Raw genomic sequence first — 16,610 nt, forward strand, 5'->3', positions numbered from 1 at the left:
AGGTAAAGTCTACCTTAAAGGCAGATGCTAACAGCAGCAGTGATGTAGATTTAGAAAATAACTAAAAATAGTAGGAATGGAATTAAATAGTGAATAAATGATGTAAACGAACCTTGATGAATCTATTTTCATAGGAAAGTAACGAAACGATCATATGGACAGTATGTTAAGAGATATTCAGGTTCTCGTGAGACAGGTCCAGAACGGTTTCTGGATTCCCTGTTCCGACTTTGGAAATTCATTATAAATTAACCAGAGATAATTAGGAGTCATGCCATATATGTATAGATTCCTCTCTGAGTCTAGTTTCTATAGAAACAAACGACATCAGTATTGAAGCTCTGTGTAGGGAGATATCCAAGTCGTAATGCGCAAAGGTCAGTGTAGTCAATCCCTGTAACATGGGAGACTTTGACTAATAAACTGTACTAATTGGCCAGACCAAAAATTCTATAAAAAAATATGTAGATGGGAATATGAGTCTAGTTTTAGGGAAAAATTACAAAACTGATTTTTGAGTTGTGAAACTCAAGATATAATTTTTAAGGTGACAGTGACGCAGTTAGCCAACTGCCTGGAAATTTTTAAAATGGATTGTGCAAAGAAGTGATATAAGTCTGCAAACCCCTCGTGTCCGACTCCGGCGACGGACTCGGGTACGGGGTGCTACAATTTTATTGGTATCAGAGCTACGGTTTAGTCGATTCTAGGACTACCGTAATGCGTTGGGTCTAGCTATACATGCCATTTTATGTGATTATTTGATAGTGTGGTGATTTCTGACATTTACAAATGTGTTTATTTATAGTAATGGATCCCGATCCCGACCGAGCGGTAGCTGATGATCTTGAGAGTGTAGCGCCTGCTCCCGCACAAGGGACAGCGCCGGTGGACTCTCAACCTAATGCTAGTAACCCGAATGATGAAGCTAGACAAGCTTTCTATAGCGTGATGAACGATTGGTTCAACCAATACATTCGAACTAATACGGCTGTTCCACAACCTCCATTCCCGACAAATACCACCCCCGCAACTACAATAACTCCGGTAACTGACCAAATAAGGTCAAATAAGCCCCCAGTTGATAGAATCCGAAAACATGGGGCTACTGAATTTAAAGCTACGGATAGCGACGATGCCGAGCAAGCTGAATTTTGGTTGGACAACACTATCCGGGTACTCGATGAGCTATCTTGTACACCCGATGAATGCCTAAAGTGTACTATCTCCTTGCTACGCGATTCTGCCTACTATTGGTGGAGTACTCTGACTTCTGTTGTGCCCCGAGAGCAAGTAACTTGGGAGTTTTTCCAAACTGAGTTTCGGAAAAAGTATATCAGTCAGAGATTTGTTGATAAAAAACGGAAGGAATTTCTTGAGCTTAAGCAAGGTTCTATGTCAGTTACTGATTACGAGCGAAAATTTGTTAGACTTAGTAGATACGCTCGGGAATGTGTTTCGTCCGAGGCTATCATGTGTAAACGCTTCGAGGATGGGCTGAATGAAGATATAAAAATGTTCGTTGGCATTCTTGAAATACGAGAGTTCGTAGTACTTGTCGAGCGAGCTTGTAAAGCCGAAGAGCTTAGAAAAGAAAAACAAAAAGTTGATGTGGGAACTGGAGAGTTTCGTAAAAGATCCTCAGGAAAGTCTCTTCAACAGGCATCGAAGAAATTTCGAGATGATGTGGGCCGGTCTAGAGGCACTTCGGGCCTTTTTAGACGAGATCGTGATCGACCCCTTGTGGGTACACGAGGCACTTCGGTCGCCAGTGTTGGGAATGAACGTCGAGACAGAACGGAATGTCGACATTGCGGTAAATGGCATTTGGGGAGTTGTAGATTCCATGACCGCTCCTGTTACAAGTGCGGATCAGTTGACCACTTCATTAAAGATTGCCCGAGGCTGTCTGAACAGAATGTAAATCAGAGTGGGAAACCGGGTGCTACCACTGCTCGAGGTAGACCATCTAGAAATACGGGCAATGCTAGTGGTGGTCAGAGAGGATCTAGAGATGCTACGACCAGATCTGAGGCTCGTGCGCCTGCTAGAGCTTATGCTATACGTGCCCGCGAGGATGCTTCTTCGCCTGATGTTATTACCGGTACTTTTACTCTCTCTGATACTAATGTAATTGCTTTGATTGACCTCGGTTCTACTCATTCTTACATATGTGAAACCTTAGCATCCAGTAAGACTTTACCTATTGAGTCTACTGAGTTCGTAATTCGGGTGTCAAATCCCTTGGGTCGTTACGTGCTTGTCGACAAAGTGTGTAAGAAATGTCCCCTAGTAATTCGAGGTTCCTGTTTTCCGGCGGACTTGATGCTTTTTCCGTTTGATGAATTTGATGTTATTCTCGGGTTGGATTGGTTGACCGTGCATGATGCGGTTGTGAATTGCAAAAGCAAGACTATTGATTTGAGGTGCGCAAATAACGAAGTAATCCGAGTTGAGTCTACGGACTTGGATGGGTTGCCAGCTGTAATATCCTCAATGTCGGCCCAGAAATATGTAAGAAAAGGGTGCGAAGCATACCTTGCGTATGTACTTGATGACAAAGAATTAGAAAAGAAACCCGAACTTGTGCCAGTGGTTTGTGAATACCCGGATGTTTTTCCTGAAGAATTACCGGGTTTACCACCTATTCGGGAGATAGAGTTTGGTATTGAGCTTGTACCTGGGACTACGCTGATTTCGATAGCTCCGTATCGTATGGCACCAACCGAGTTAAAAGAGTTGAAAGCTCAGTTGCAAGAATTGACGGATAGAGGTTTCGCTCGACCAAGCTTCTCACCTTGGGGTGCACCAGTATTGTTCGTGAAAAAGAAGGACGGAACCATGAGGTTGTGCATTGACTATCGTCAGCTGAATAAAGTGACAATAAAGAACAAATATCCGTTACTGCGTATCGATGATTTGTTCGACCAACTGAAGGGAGCCTCAGTGTTCTCAAAAATAGATTTGAGATCGGGCTATTATCAGTTGCGAATTCGAGATTCGGACATACCCAAAACTGCCTTCAGAACGAGATATGGTCACTACGAGTTCTTAGTGATGCCGTTTGGGCTCACTAATGCCCCTGCGGTATTTATGGATTTGATGAATCGGATCTTCAGACCATATTTGGATCGATTCGTAGTTGTGTTCATTGATGACATCTTGGTCTATTCAAGAGATGAGACCGAACATGCTGAGCACCTGAGACTAGTGTTGCAAATTTTGCGGGATAAGTAGTTATATGCTAAGTTCAGTAAGTGTGAGTTCTGGTTAAGAGAGGTTAGCTTCTTGGGTCATGTGGTATCCGCATCGGGTATTCGAGTTGACCCGAGCAAAATTTCAGCCATACTTAACTGGAAGCCTCCAAGAAATATTACTGAAGTTCGGAGCTTCCTAGGGCTCGCCGGTTATTACCGACGATTTGTCAAAGGTTTCTCGATGATAGCCACACCAATGACGAAGCTACTTCAAAAGGATGTTAAGTTTGAATGGACGGAGAAATGTCAGAAAAGTTTTGATCAACTAAAAACTTATTTGACTGAAGCTCCAATTTTAGTGCAACCCGAATCAGGCAAAGAGTTTGTCATTTATAGTGACGCATCCCTACTTGGGTTGGGTTGCGTATTGATGCAAGAAGGTCGAGTGGTGGCCTATGCGTCGAGACAATTAAAGCCACATGAGAAAAATTATCCGACCCATGATCTCGAACTAGCTGCCATCGTATTCGCTTTAAAAATATGGCGACATTACTTATTTGGTGAAAAGTGCCATGTATTTTCGGATCACAAAAGTCTCAAATATTTGATGACTCAAAGAGACTTAAATCTGCGACAAAGACATTGGCTTGAGTTGTTGAAAGATTACGAGCTTGTCATTGATTACCACCCGGGAAAGGCTAATGTGTTTGCGGACGCCTTAAGCCGGAAATCACTGTTTGCTTTACGAGTGATGAATGTGCACTTGTCTGTTCTACCCGACAATGTGTTAGTAGCTGAATTAAAGGCCAAACCATTATTGATTCGTTAAATTCGTGAAGCTCAGAAAGTCGACGATGAATTGGTTGCAAAACGGGCTGAATGTGTTCCGAATATGGAATCCGAATTTCAAATTGATGATGACGATTGTTTGAGGTTCAGAAGTCGGTTGTGTGTTCCAAGAAATTCAGAACTCATTTCGATGATTCTGAACGAAGCCCATTGTAGCCGAATGTCAATTCACCCGAGGAGTACGAAAATGTACAACGATTTGAAACGTCGATTTTGGTGGCATGGTATGAAACGAAACATCTCCGACTTTGTTTCAAGATGTTTAATATGTCAACAAGTGAAAGCGGAACATCAAGTGCCTTCAGGATTACTTCAGCCGATCATGATACCCGAGTGGAAATGGGATCGAGTCACAATGGACTTTGTGTCCGGACTGCCATTGTCGGCAAGTAAGAAAGATGCGATTTGGGTTGTTGTTGATAGACTGACTAAGTCGGCTCACTTTATCCCCGTGGGTACGGATTTTTCATTGGATAAACTAGCTGAATTGTATGTTTCTCAAATTGTGAGATTACACGGGGTACCTATTTCTATCGTGTCGGATAGAGATCCGAGATTCACCTCACGATTTTGGAAGAAATTGCAAGAAGCTTTGGGTACCAAGCTGCATTTTAGCACTGCTTTTCACCCCCAAACCGATGGTCAATCCGAGCGGATAATTCAGATACTTGAGGATATGTTGAGATGTTGCATCTTCGAGTTTAGTGGTTCATGGGAACGGTATTTACCTTTGATTGAATTCGCTTACAACAATAGTTTTCAATCAAGTATTAAGATGGCACCTTACGAGGCTTTGTACGGTCGTAAATGCCGTACACCATTGTTTTGGACCGAGCTCGGTGAAAGTAAAATTTTCGGAGTTGATTTGATTAAAGATGCCGAACAGAAAGTAAAAATAATTCGTGAAAGTCTGAAGACAGCTACAGATCGTCAGAAATCATATGCGGATTTGAAACGAAAAGACATTAAATATCATATGGGAGATAAAGTGTTTCTTAAAGTTTCACATTGGAAAAAGGTACTCAGATTTGGCCGTAAGGGCAAGTTGAGTCCGAGATTCATTGGGCCGTACGAAATCTCCGAACGAGTTGGTCCGGTTGCGTATAGATTGATTTTGCCCCCTGAACTTGAAAAGATTCACGAAGTCTTTCATGTTTCGATGCTTCGACGTTATAGATCTGATCCGTCAAATGTGATTAATCCCTCAGAATTTGAAATTCATTCTGACTTGAGTTATGAAGAAGAACCGATTCGTATCCTAGCTCGTGAAGTGAAGGAGTTGCGAAACAAAAGGGTTCCGTTAGTAAAGGTGTTATGGCTCGAACACGGGATCGAGGAAGCCACTTGGGAAACCGAGAGCTCGATGAAAGAACGATACCCAAACCTATTTACCGGTAAGATTTTCGGGGACGAAAATTTCTTAAGTGGGGGAGAGTTGTGACAACCCAAAATGTGACCCTAGTCGGAAAGTGGTTTCGGGACCACAAAACCGAGTCATAAAAATAATTAACCGCCGTATTTGAAGCTTATTATATGTATATATGCATGTGTGAAAATTTCATGTTTGAATTTTGTTAATTGTAAGTGAATTTTATTAAATAGGACTAGTGTGAGAAAATTTAGAAATGTGATAGGCAAATGTTAAAGTGGCCTATTGATGCATGTTAAAAATGCTTGTACTTGCATGTCAAATTGGCCAAATTCTAGATGGTGGCCGGCCATGTTATGGACTAAAGCATATTATAATTATTTTGTGTCAACATTTTATGCTAATAATTTTATGTTACAAAATGAAATAAGGAATAAGGCTAATAAAATACTAGTTAATGGGAGGAGAAACCAAAGTTTCTCCATCCTTGCTCCTCATTGCCGTACCTAGAAGAGAAAAGCTTTGAAAAATTCAGCTATGGTGGTTAGCTAAATCAAGGTAAGTTCAAGGATGATTCTTGGATTTTTAGCATTTTTTTTAGTTAGTCATTAAGTTCTTTGCTTAACCCATGACCAAAATTTGAAATGGTGTGGTGTCTTGAGCATTCGGTTTTAGTTATTAAAGGATGAGATTGGGTTATAGTCTTTATGTTTTATGAAGAATTGTTGAAGAGAAAATGTTCAAGAAATGGTTGTTGTTCATGTTATTTGGATGAAAAAGAAAATGGTAGTTAGGTGAAGTAGAGTCTAACAAATGAGCACATATGTGCATTAGTTGCTAAATGGAGAAAAATCGGCTAACAAGTTGTGTACTAAGGCCGAATATGATTTTGGATACTATTGGGCAATGTATGTGTTTTGAATTGATGGAATGGAGAGGATGCTTTAATTGTGTTATGAACAATTATATGTTAAATTAAGGTTTGCTAAGCTAGCTACTAAGGTGAAATGCAAATGTTAGCATTTGATTTGGTAATAATCTGTTTGGGGACAGCAGCAGTAAGGTGATTTTGGAAAATCGCCATAATTTGTAGGAGTTGAATTAGAAGCTGAGTAAATTATGTCATTAAAGCTTGAAGAGTCTAGTTTCTTACAAAAGAAACTATAAAAACAAAAGAGTTACCGATCTTGAGATATTTGAAGTATTGTGGGGCTGAGTCAAAATGACTACTAGATTCCCTGTTCTGTTTTTATAAAATCAGTATAAATTGTACAAAAATGGCCCTAAGATAAAATTTATGTGCTTAGACTCCTTAATGAGTCTAGTTTCAAATGAAATAAACAAGAACATATTTTGAATTCTGTACAATGAGAAATTTGATTCGTAGTGAAGGATAGTCAGTTTAGTCAAACAGTGAAACAAGGTGAACTTTAAGAAAATTATGGTATTGTTGGGCTAAACTAAAAATTTTTAAAATTTTATGGATAATAGATAAATGAGTCTTCTGTCAAGAAAAATTTACGGCAATTGATTTGGAGTTTCATAGCTCCAGTTATAAAAACTTTAGTGACTGTTGCTCAGGAAGTCAGCTTATAGGGAAATTGTAATTATATTGTAAACATTAATGAAAATTTGCTAATGAATTATTTATTGATTTTTATAAAGCTTACTGTAATCTATGTGTGTGAAAGTCGAATCTATATATATTATATTCTGAAAGTAATACTTGAATAGTCGATTAATGACTATTTTAAAATTTGTTGAACTTAAGCTCAAGAGCAAAGGGGAACTAAATCCGATAAAGGGAAGGAAAAAGTAATTGAATAGCCATTGAAGTCATTCGACAACATCCGAGGTAAGTCTTCGAGTAATGACCCTACTTGAATTATATTGAGATGATTAGTCATACTATGACGGATAGCCGAATGTGCATAGAGACTATGTTATAAAGCCAATTGAAATCATGCTCTTTGTGTGTGGCTATTGAGCCGAAATTGGAAAGGTTTAATAAATGTTTTGTGTTTGAGCCTTAGTAACGAAAATGAAATATGGATGTGTCATGATTGTTGATATATGTGTGCATGAGCATTTGAATGATATCCGGGCTAAGTCCCGAAGGCATTTGTGCTAGTGATTTTATCCGGGTTAAGACCCGAAGGCATTTATGCTAGTGATTTTATCCGGGTTAAGACCCGAAGGCATTTGTGCTAGTGATTTTATCCGGGCTAAGACCCGAAGGCATTTGTGCGAGTTGATATATCCGGGCTAAGACCCGAAGGCATTTGTGCAAGTTGCTATACCCGGGTTAAGACCCGAAGGCAATTGTGCTTATGGTTATATCCGGCTAAATTCCGAAGAAACTTGGGTTCGAAGGTGAGCGTGTTGTGCTGTAATAAATTCAATTAATACGCTCGAAAAACCCAAACGATAAGGTATGTTTGCGTGTGCAACGGAAAAGTCGATTCGTTTTAAATAGTATTCGTTCAATCGACTAACGAACTTTCGGCTTTTAGATAGGTTAATACCTTGTGTGTATATGTTGATGAAATGTGAAGTAAGTATGTTTATGAGAATGTGTATTAATAAAGTGATTCATTTAGCTATGTGAATGTAATACTTTAGTCAAAGCCGATTTCATTACTTGAAACTTACTAAGCTTTAAAATGCTTACCCCGTTACTTTGGCTCTCTGTTTTATAGATTTTGTTCGTTAGATATCGGATTCGGGATCATCGAAGTCGAAGTCATCCACACTATCAAAGCCCTTTTGGTACTCTTTTAGTTGAACTCTGGATATGGCATGTATAGGACTACCCTTTTTGTTGTGGGTCATGGACCCTTTGGATTTGTATAATTTTGGATAGCCATGCGAAAATGGCTTATATATGTTTGAGCATAATGTTATAATCATTTGGTATGGATATGGTTATTGAGAGGTGTGGATATGCTTAACAAGGATTGGCCATGGGAATGGTTAATCACTATCATAATTTGTGCTATTTATGCTAAAAGGGCTAGTTGAATCATGGAAACTATGAAATAGGTAAAGTCTACCTTAAAGGCAGATGCTGACAGCAGCAGTGATGTAGATTTAGAAAATCACTAAAAATAGTAGGAATGGAATTAAATAGTGAATAAATTATGTAAACGAACCTTGATGAATCTATTTCATAGGAAAGTAACGAAACGATCATATGGACAGTATGTTAAGAGATATTCAGGTTCTTGTGAGACAGGGCCAGAACGGTTTCTGGATTCCCTGTTCCGACTTTGGAAATTCATTATAAATTAACCAGAGATAATTAGGAGTCATGCCATATATGTATAGATTCCTCTCTGAGTCTAGTTTCTATAGAAACAAACAGCATCAGTATTGAAGCTCTGTGCAGGGAGATATCCAAGTCGTAATGTGTAAAGGTCAGTGTAGTCGATCCCTGTAACATGGGAGACTTTGACTAATAAATTGTACTAATTGGCCCGACCAAAAATTCTAGAAAAAAATATGTAGATGGGAATATGAGTCTAGTTTCAGGGAAAAATTACGAAATTGAGTTTTGAGTTGTGAAACTCAAGATATGATTTTTAAGGTGACAGTGACGCAGTTAGCCAACTGCCTGGAAATTTTTAAAATGGATTGTGCAAAGAAGTGATATAAGTCTGCAAACCCCTCGTGTCCGACTCCGGCGACGGACTCGGGTACGGGGTGTTACACACCAAAACTGCCCCGATTCCGTTACCCACGGCATTTGATGCTCCGTCAAAGTTTAGCTTCCAAAGGTGACCTTCTTGAGGGTCTTCTTCAGTGGTTGCTATGCACATTAGATCTTCATTTGGGAAATCAAAGTTCAGTGGCTCGTAGTCCTCTAGGGCTCTGCTGGCTAAGAAATATGCTATCGCACTCCCTTTTACGGCCTTCTGGTTCACATAGACTATATCGAATTCAGAAAGTAGAATTTGCCATCGGGCCATTCTCCCGTTCAAGGCAGTCGACTCCATCAAGTACTTCAGAGGATCCATTTTAGAGATCAGCCAAGTTGTATGGTACAACATGTATTGTCTCAGTCTTCGGGTTGTCCAGGTCAAGGCACAGCACAACTTTTCAATGAACGAGTATCTCGTCTCACACTCAGTAAACTTTTTACTGAGGTAATATATCCCTCTTTCTTTCCTTCCTGATTCATCGTGTTGGCCAAGCACGCATCCCATAGAATTTTCAAATACCGTCAAATACAGTATCAGTGGCTTATCTTGATTAAGTGGTGTCAACACTGGGGCATTAGACAAATATTGCTTAACTTTGTCGAAGGTCTTCTGGCATTCCTCGTCCCAACCACCAGGGTTGTGTTTCTTAAGGAGACGGAATATGGGGTCACATTTCTCGGTTAGTTGTGAAATAAATCGAGCGATATAATTTAGTCTTCCTAGGAATCCTCGAACTTCCTTCTGAGTGCGTGGTGGAGGTAACTCTTGTATGGCTTTGACTTTGTCTGGGTCAATCTCAATCCCTTTTCCACTGACCACGAATCCTAGTAGTTTTCCTGACCTGGCTCCGAAGGTACATTTTACGGGATTGAGTTTCAACTGGAATTTTCTCAACCTCAAAAATAATTTCCTCAAGACTTGCACATGCTCTTCTTCTGTCCGAGATTTGGCGATCATGTTGTCGACATAGACTTCAATTTCTTTATGCATCATATCATGAAATAAGCTCTCTGATATGTTGCTCCTGCATTTTTCAATCCGAATGGTATTACTTTATAGCAAAAGGTTCCCCACATGGTCACAAATGTGGTTTTATTCCTGTCTTCAGGATGCATCTTGATCTGATTGTACCCCGAGAAACCATCCATGAAGGAGAAGAGTGAGTAACCTGCCGTGTTGTCCACTAAGGTGTCGATATGAGGCAACGGGAAATTATCTTTCGGGCTGGCCTTGTTTAAGTCTCTGTAGTCTACACACATCCGTACCTTTCCATCTTTTTTAGGGATGGGGACGATGTTGGCTACCCATTCCGAGTACTTAACTACTTGTAAGAAACCAGCATCAAATTGCTTCTTGACCTCCTCTTTTATCTTCAACAGAACATCGAGCCGCATCTTTCGAAGCTTTTGCTGAACCGGCTTGCATTCTTCTTTGATGGGGAGCCTGTGTACCACAATGTCAGTACTTAGCCCAAGCATATCCTGATATGACCATGCAAAGACATCTTTGAACTCCTGGAGTAACTCAATAAGGTCCCGCTTTGTCTCTGTGGTGATGCAAGCTCCGATCTTTACTTCTCTCCTTTCTAGTTCATCTCCCAAGTTTACGACTTCTACAGTTTCTTTGTGGGGTAGAATCTGTTTCTCCTCGTGTTCTACCATTCTTAACAAGTCAGGGGATAAGTTACAGTCTCTGTCATCCTCAAAGTCTTGGGATCCCTCCAGACACATATCTCGCTCAAAAGGAGATTCTGAATTAGTAGCAACGTCACTCGCATCATTGATATCTGGAGACCTGTTGTAGGTGTGAAGGAAGATGCAAAGAACAAGAGAATCTAAGAACAATGATATGTTTGGTATGATCATGAATGAAAGAATAAAAGAATATTTGCACGGAATAAGTCAAAAGGATGCATTTAATTGAAATAACGATTTCAAACATAAGCCTATTTCACAAAATGACACTTGTTACTCCTAGGCCTAGAGCAATAAGTGTGTTTTGGACATTACTCTGAGTTAGTTCTAAAGACTACAGGAATCTCTTTCGCGGTCTAATTATTCATAACACTTTCCGGCTCATAGGGGCGAATGCTTGACAAATTTTCTATCCCCGTCCCTTCTTCATATGTGGCGTTGATGTCCAAACTCTCCATCATTCCTTCCAAGATTTCCTTTCCCGACGTCTTCTGCTCGGAGTGAATGACCCCTCCAGACACAAAAGTCTTCGATATATGGGGGAAGATCATTGGTTCCCATTCAATTTCTCCCCCGCTCAATCGCGCTCTCCTTCTTTCTTGCTTCTTCTCAAGTTCCTTCTTTCTTTGGTTCATGTCCGGCTTAAACCCTAACCCAAAACGGTCTTGTTTATCTTCCATCATTGGTACATTAATCCTTCCCTGGAGGTATCTCCCGAGTCCTCTTCCGGGTAGAGCCCCCTTTCCAACAATTAACCGTAGTCCCATTCTTGTAGTCTCAGATAACCTGGGCATTGGAATCTTATTTCCTTCGATGATGAACGTCGTGTTCACAAACTCCAAAGATCTAAAAGAGCACTCGATCGCTTCATCATTTGTCTCCAGATATGGGGCATCACTGGCTATTGCCGCGATGATGTCCTCTTCAGCATTGATTGTTACTAACCGACCTTCGGTCACTAATTTCAACTTTTGATGCAGCGACGAAGGGACTGCCCCCGCTGAGTGTATCCATGGCCTCCCCAATAGGCAATTATACGAAGGCTTAATGTCCATGACCAAGAAATCTACCTCGTATGTGCTCGGCCCGATTAAGAGGGGTACTTCAATTCTCCCCATTACCCTCCTTTCCGTGCCATCAAATGCTCTCACTACACTTTGGCATGTCTTCATATGGGAACTATCTACTGGCAACCTACTCAGCGTAGATAGGGGTAGGACATTCAGTGCAGACCCATTGTCAATCAATACCCCCGGTAACGTGTACCATTTACAGCGAGTCGTGATGTGCAAAGCTTTAGTTGATCCTCGGCCCCCTGGTGGTACCTCATCGTCATTGAAGAATATGAAGTTGTCGGCACTTATATTGTTGACTAAGCGGTCCAGTTTGTTTACAGAGATATCGTTAGCAACATAAGTTTCATTCAGCACCTTCATCAACGCGCTGCGATGGGTTTCGGAGCTTAAGAGTAAGGCCAGTACCGATATACGAGCTGGCTGTTTGTGTAACTATTTTACGACACTATATTCACTGTGCTTTAGAAATTTTAAGAATTCCTTGGCTTCTTTTTCAGTCACTGATTTATTAACAGTTGGTTCAGGCCCCGCCAGCTTCTCTTTCTTTTGCTCAATTGCTAATGGTTTTTCTTTAACCTGCTCGGCTTTTGTATTTGGGGTATAACGCCTTCCGCTGCGCGTATAAAAACCTTCGTCTTGAACTTCCTTTGATGCATTAATCGGGGTCTCCTCTCCCGGGAATGTCACATTGCAGCTATAGTTCCACGGTACCCTTTTGCTATCTTTATAAGGAAAAGCAACGGGCTTTTGGATTACGACCTTTGGCGCAACTCGTGCCCCGACTTCATTCATTCTCAGACGTGATATGATAACCACTGGGTGGTTGACTTTGTGAACATCCTTCATCGACCCCTCTTCGGAGGCACACACATCTGTTTTTCCTAGGCTCCCGACATATTTGAAGAATTCCAGCTCCTTATTATCCATCAATCCTTGTATTAAAGCCCTGAATTGGCTGCATTTTTGGATCTCGTGATCCTCTTGATCGTGGAACTCACAATAATTCTTCGCTTCTCGAAGCCTGACCCCCAAATTCTGTGCTATCAAACCTCTTTCTACCATTTTCTTCCATACTTCTTTCAACGGGGTATTCACTTTTGCAATATTCATCTTAATTTCTTTCTCCGAACTCTCGATTATCGCATTTATTCCCTTATCCCCATGGTTAGGTAATGGATTCTCTATATTGGATGCATCATCAAATTTCACAATCCCCATGTTGATGAGTCTTTCAACCAATTTCTTAAAAGTAATGCAGTTTTCTATCGAGTGTCCTATGGTTCCCGCATGGTATTCGCATTGGGCATTTGCGTCATACCATTTGGGGTATGGAGGTTGCATTGGCTTTAGATAGAAGGGAGACACGACATGTGCATCAAATAAACTCTGGTATAACTCCTTATACGTCATTGGAATGGGCGTAAATTGGAGTTTCTCCCTATTTTGTTTTGTGTTGGGCTCCTGTCTGGGTGGGCCCTGCTGTCCAGTAGTTGTCGACCTTGGTTGGCTTACGGTGATCGATTTCGAATATGAGCTCACATTATTGACCTCGTGCTCTTTCTTTCTCGGCGCTGACCTCTTAGCGTTTTCCCCAGCCTTTATTTTCCCACATCTTATGGCATTTTCTATCATTTCTCCAGACATTACTATGTCCGAAAAACTCTTGGTTGCGCTACCCAGCATGTGGTTAATAAAAGGTGCCTTCAGGGTATTGATGAAGAGCATAGTGGTTTCCTTTTCCAACAGAGGGGGTTGGACCTGTGTGGCCACTTCTCTCTATCGCTAGGCGTACTGCCTAAAGCTCTCATTATGCTTTTTCTCCATATTCTGTAAAGTGATTCTATCAGGGGCTATGTCTGCCACATGACCGTATTGCTTCATGAAAGCTTGTGCTAAAGCTTTCCATAAACTGATCTGGGCGCGACTCAGCTGGTTGTACCATCTAGAAGCGGCCCCAACCAGACTTTCTTGGAAGCAGTGAATTAATAGCTGGTCATTGTTGACATGGCCCGCCATTCGTCTGCAGAACATAGTGATGTGAGCTTCGGGATAGCTAGTCCCGTTGTATTTCTCAAATTTCGGAGTTTTGAACTTGGGAGGGAGTACGAGGTCTGGAACCAAACTTAATTCCTTAGCGTCGATTCCACCACGATAGTCGGTGTTTTCCATTTCTTTAAATTTTTCTTCCAACCATCTACACCTTTCTTCAAGCTCTCTCGGGAGTTCTACCCTTGTCTTTTCTGCTTCTATTACTTCATCGAGATTGAGGACCACAGGGTTGGTTGGATTGTCCCCCGGATTAGAGCCTGAGCCGGCCTGATAATTCATCGGTGCCGAAGTACCGACCTGAAATGGTTGGGGCCTAATCGTGATCGATGGGCTTCTTGGGTATAGGTCAGGTTGTGTCTGAATGTCTGCTGGGGCAAAACCCGGAGGGTAGGTAGGATCTTCATTATCTTCTTCCGCATTGACCAAAGGGCTTTTCCCTTTTTCTAATCCGCCAGCCAATAGACAAGTTAATTGGTCCATCATGCTTTTCTGGGACTCCAACATGTGGTCCCTCATATCTTGCTGGATTTTGGCAAGCTGTTCTTGCATACGTGCTTGTAATTGATCCTGCATCTCTTTTTGCATTTGTTCCAATCTCTCTAACCTTTGGTCCATTGCCCTTGTTTTTTCCCTTGTACCGTAACGATGTTTCAGGGTAACTGCCATGATTTTTAGGGTTTTTTGTGAGTTTTAGTGCATATGATGCAATGCTGATGCATGAATGCAGTGAATGCGATGAATGCAAAAAAAACGTTGATTCCAATTCGATTTCATTAGAGTAACTTTTCTAGAAAACAAGTTTCTTTACATAAAATAGATTACATATAAGGCTTGGCCCTGATGCTTAAGGCCTTGACCTGCCTAAGAAGCCAAGCTAGCTTTTGTCCTCGGTCCGATTCTGACTCATATTTTAAACTCAGCACATCGGTTTGTACTGCTAATGTTTGCAAGTGATCAGCCACTTCTTGTACTTGAGTCAAAGCTTCGCTCATGACGTAGTCCCTGCTTCTAACTTGGTCTTGAGATTGATGAAGTTGCTCCTTCCATCGCTCGTTATTTACCTCGAGGAGTTCTATCTGAAGTTCACGATTTTGCAGCGCTGTTTTGAGTTCTTCTATATTCTCTTTTAATTCTTCGATTCTGTTCTGACTAGCTTTCAACTCGATTGCAGAATTACGCGAGCGATACTGATACAATAACCTTTCTAACTCTAATACCCAGATCTTTAACCCTTTTTTCTCATTCTGGCTTTCTACCAAACTTCTTTTAGAGCACCTTCATGAGCTTGAGCACCGCGAAATTTTTCCTCCCACTGGTTGGCTTTGCTTTGTTCTTCTCTAACTTCATGTCGCCATTGTTCGGATGTTTTTCCTAACCCAGTGGTTCTCATTGATCTGCGCAGCTTCTTATAGTCCGTTTTTAAACTGTCTAAGTCCTCTTCGGCCTTGTTTTTCCCTTTTTTGAGTTTTTCAGCTTCTAGTTTCTGGACATCGACATCTAACCCTAACTGCATCTTTTCTTCTTCCAATTGTTCGATCCTTTTTTCTAGCTTCAGATTCTTTCTCTCGAAATCTTGCCTGATGATCTCTAGCTCAGATGGGATTACTTTCAGGTGCTCTTCTATCAACTGAGGATTCCCTGGATCTGATGTAGGGATGTTGTCGTTAATCCTCTGATTCCACCATCGGTTGTACTCAGGAGTAGTCATGGGATTGGCAGCAAATTTCTTCGTTCTACGAGTCTGGTTCCAAGCATTTGATATCTCGCGAACTTTCTTTTTGTAATTATTCCCTGTGAACACGAACTCGCACTGGGCTAACCCGTGTGTTGGTGGTGTAAACTGTCTGGATCTGTATTGTCGCAATGCAAGCAGATGAGCATACCCGACGGCCCCCCATACTCCTAACAAGGGAACCCAATCGAAGTCTCCGCATCGGTATAATATTTCATTAGGAACCATCCACGGGGCTCTTCATTCAACATCTTCTTCTTGCAGATTCTGGAGCACCGTCATCCAATTTTCTTCTGTCACATCATCTCGCCTCGGTGTAGCCACTAACTCTTTCAGCGGAGAGTAATTTTCAGAGAAGATGCGATACGAGACCTTTTCCACTTTCCAAAAATGGCTGTGGAACCAGGATAACAAGAGCTGTGCACATCCAATAAATCTCCCTTCGCCCGCTCTTCTACAAACATTTAATGATCTGAAAGTTTCAGCCAAGATTGCGGGTACAGGTGTGGTTCCTTTACCAAGCCTGTCGAAAAGGTCGGCAACAGCCTCGTCTACATGCCCCAAAGCCTTGGGGAAGATGACCAGTCCATAAATGCTCAAGGTGAAGACATCTACCCTTTTCTTCACGTCGGGGTGCGCTAAGACTAGATCCCTCAGGTTCCTCCAAGGAATGCATTTATAATCTCCTTTTTGTTTGATCCGGGTTGTCACCCACTGTTCGCTCATCCCTGTGAGGTTCATTAGCTTTTTTGAAAATGCTGGGACGTTAGCAGGTCTGGCATAAATTCTGTCAACCTGAATCTTTGGGCAATGGAGCAAGGTCGTGTATTCTTCTATAGTAGGTACCAAATCTACTTTCCCGAAGGTGAAGCAACTGTAAGCAGAATTCTAATATTGGGCAAGGGCTCGAAACAGATGTTCATCTACCTTGACATCGAGCAGA

The sequence above is a fragment of the Gossypium hirsutum genome, chromosome A06, assembly GCF_007990345.1.
Source record: "Gossypium hirsutum isolate 1008001.06 chromosome A06, Gossypium_hirsutum_v2.1, whole genome shotgun sequence".
Taxonomy (NCBI): domain Eukaryota; kingdom Viridiplantae; phylum Streptophyta; class Magnoliopsida; order Malvales; family Malvaceae; genus Gossypium; species Gossypium hirsutum.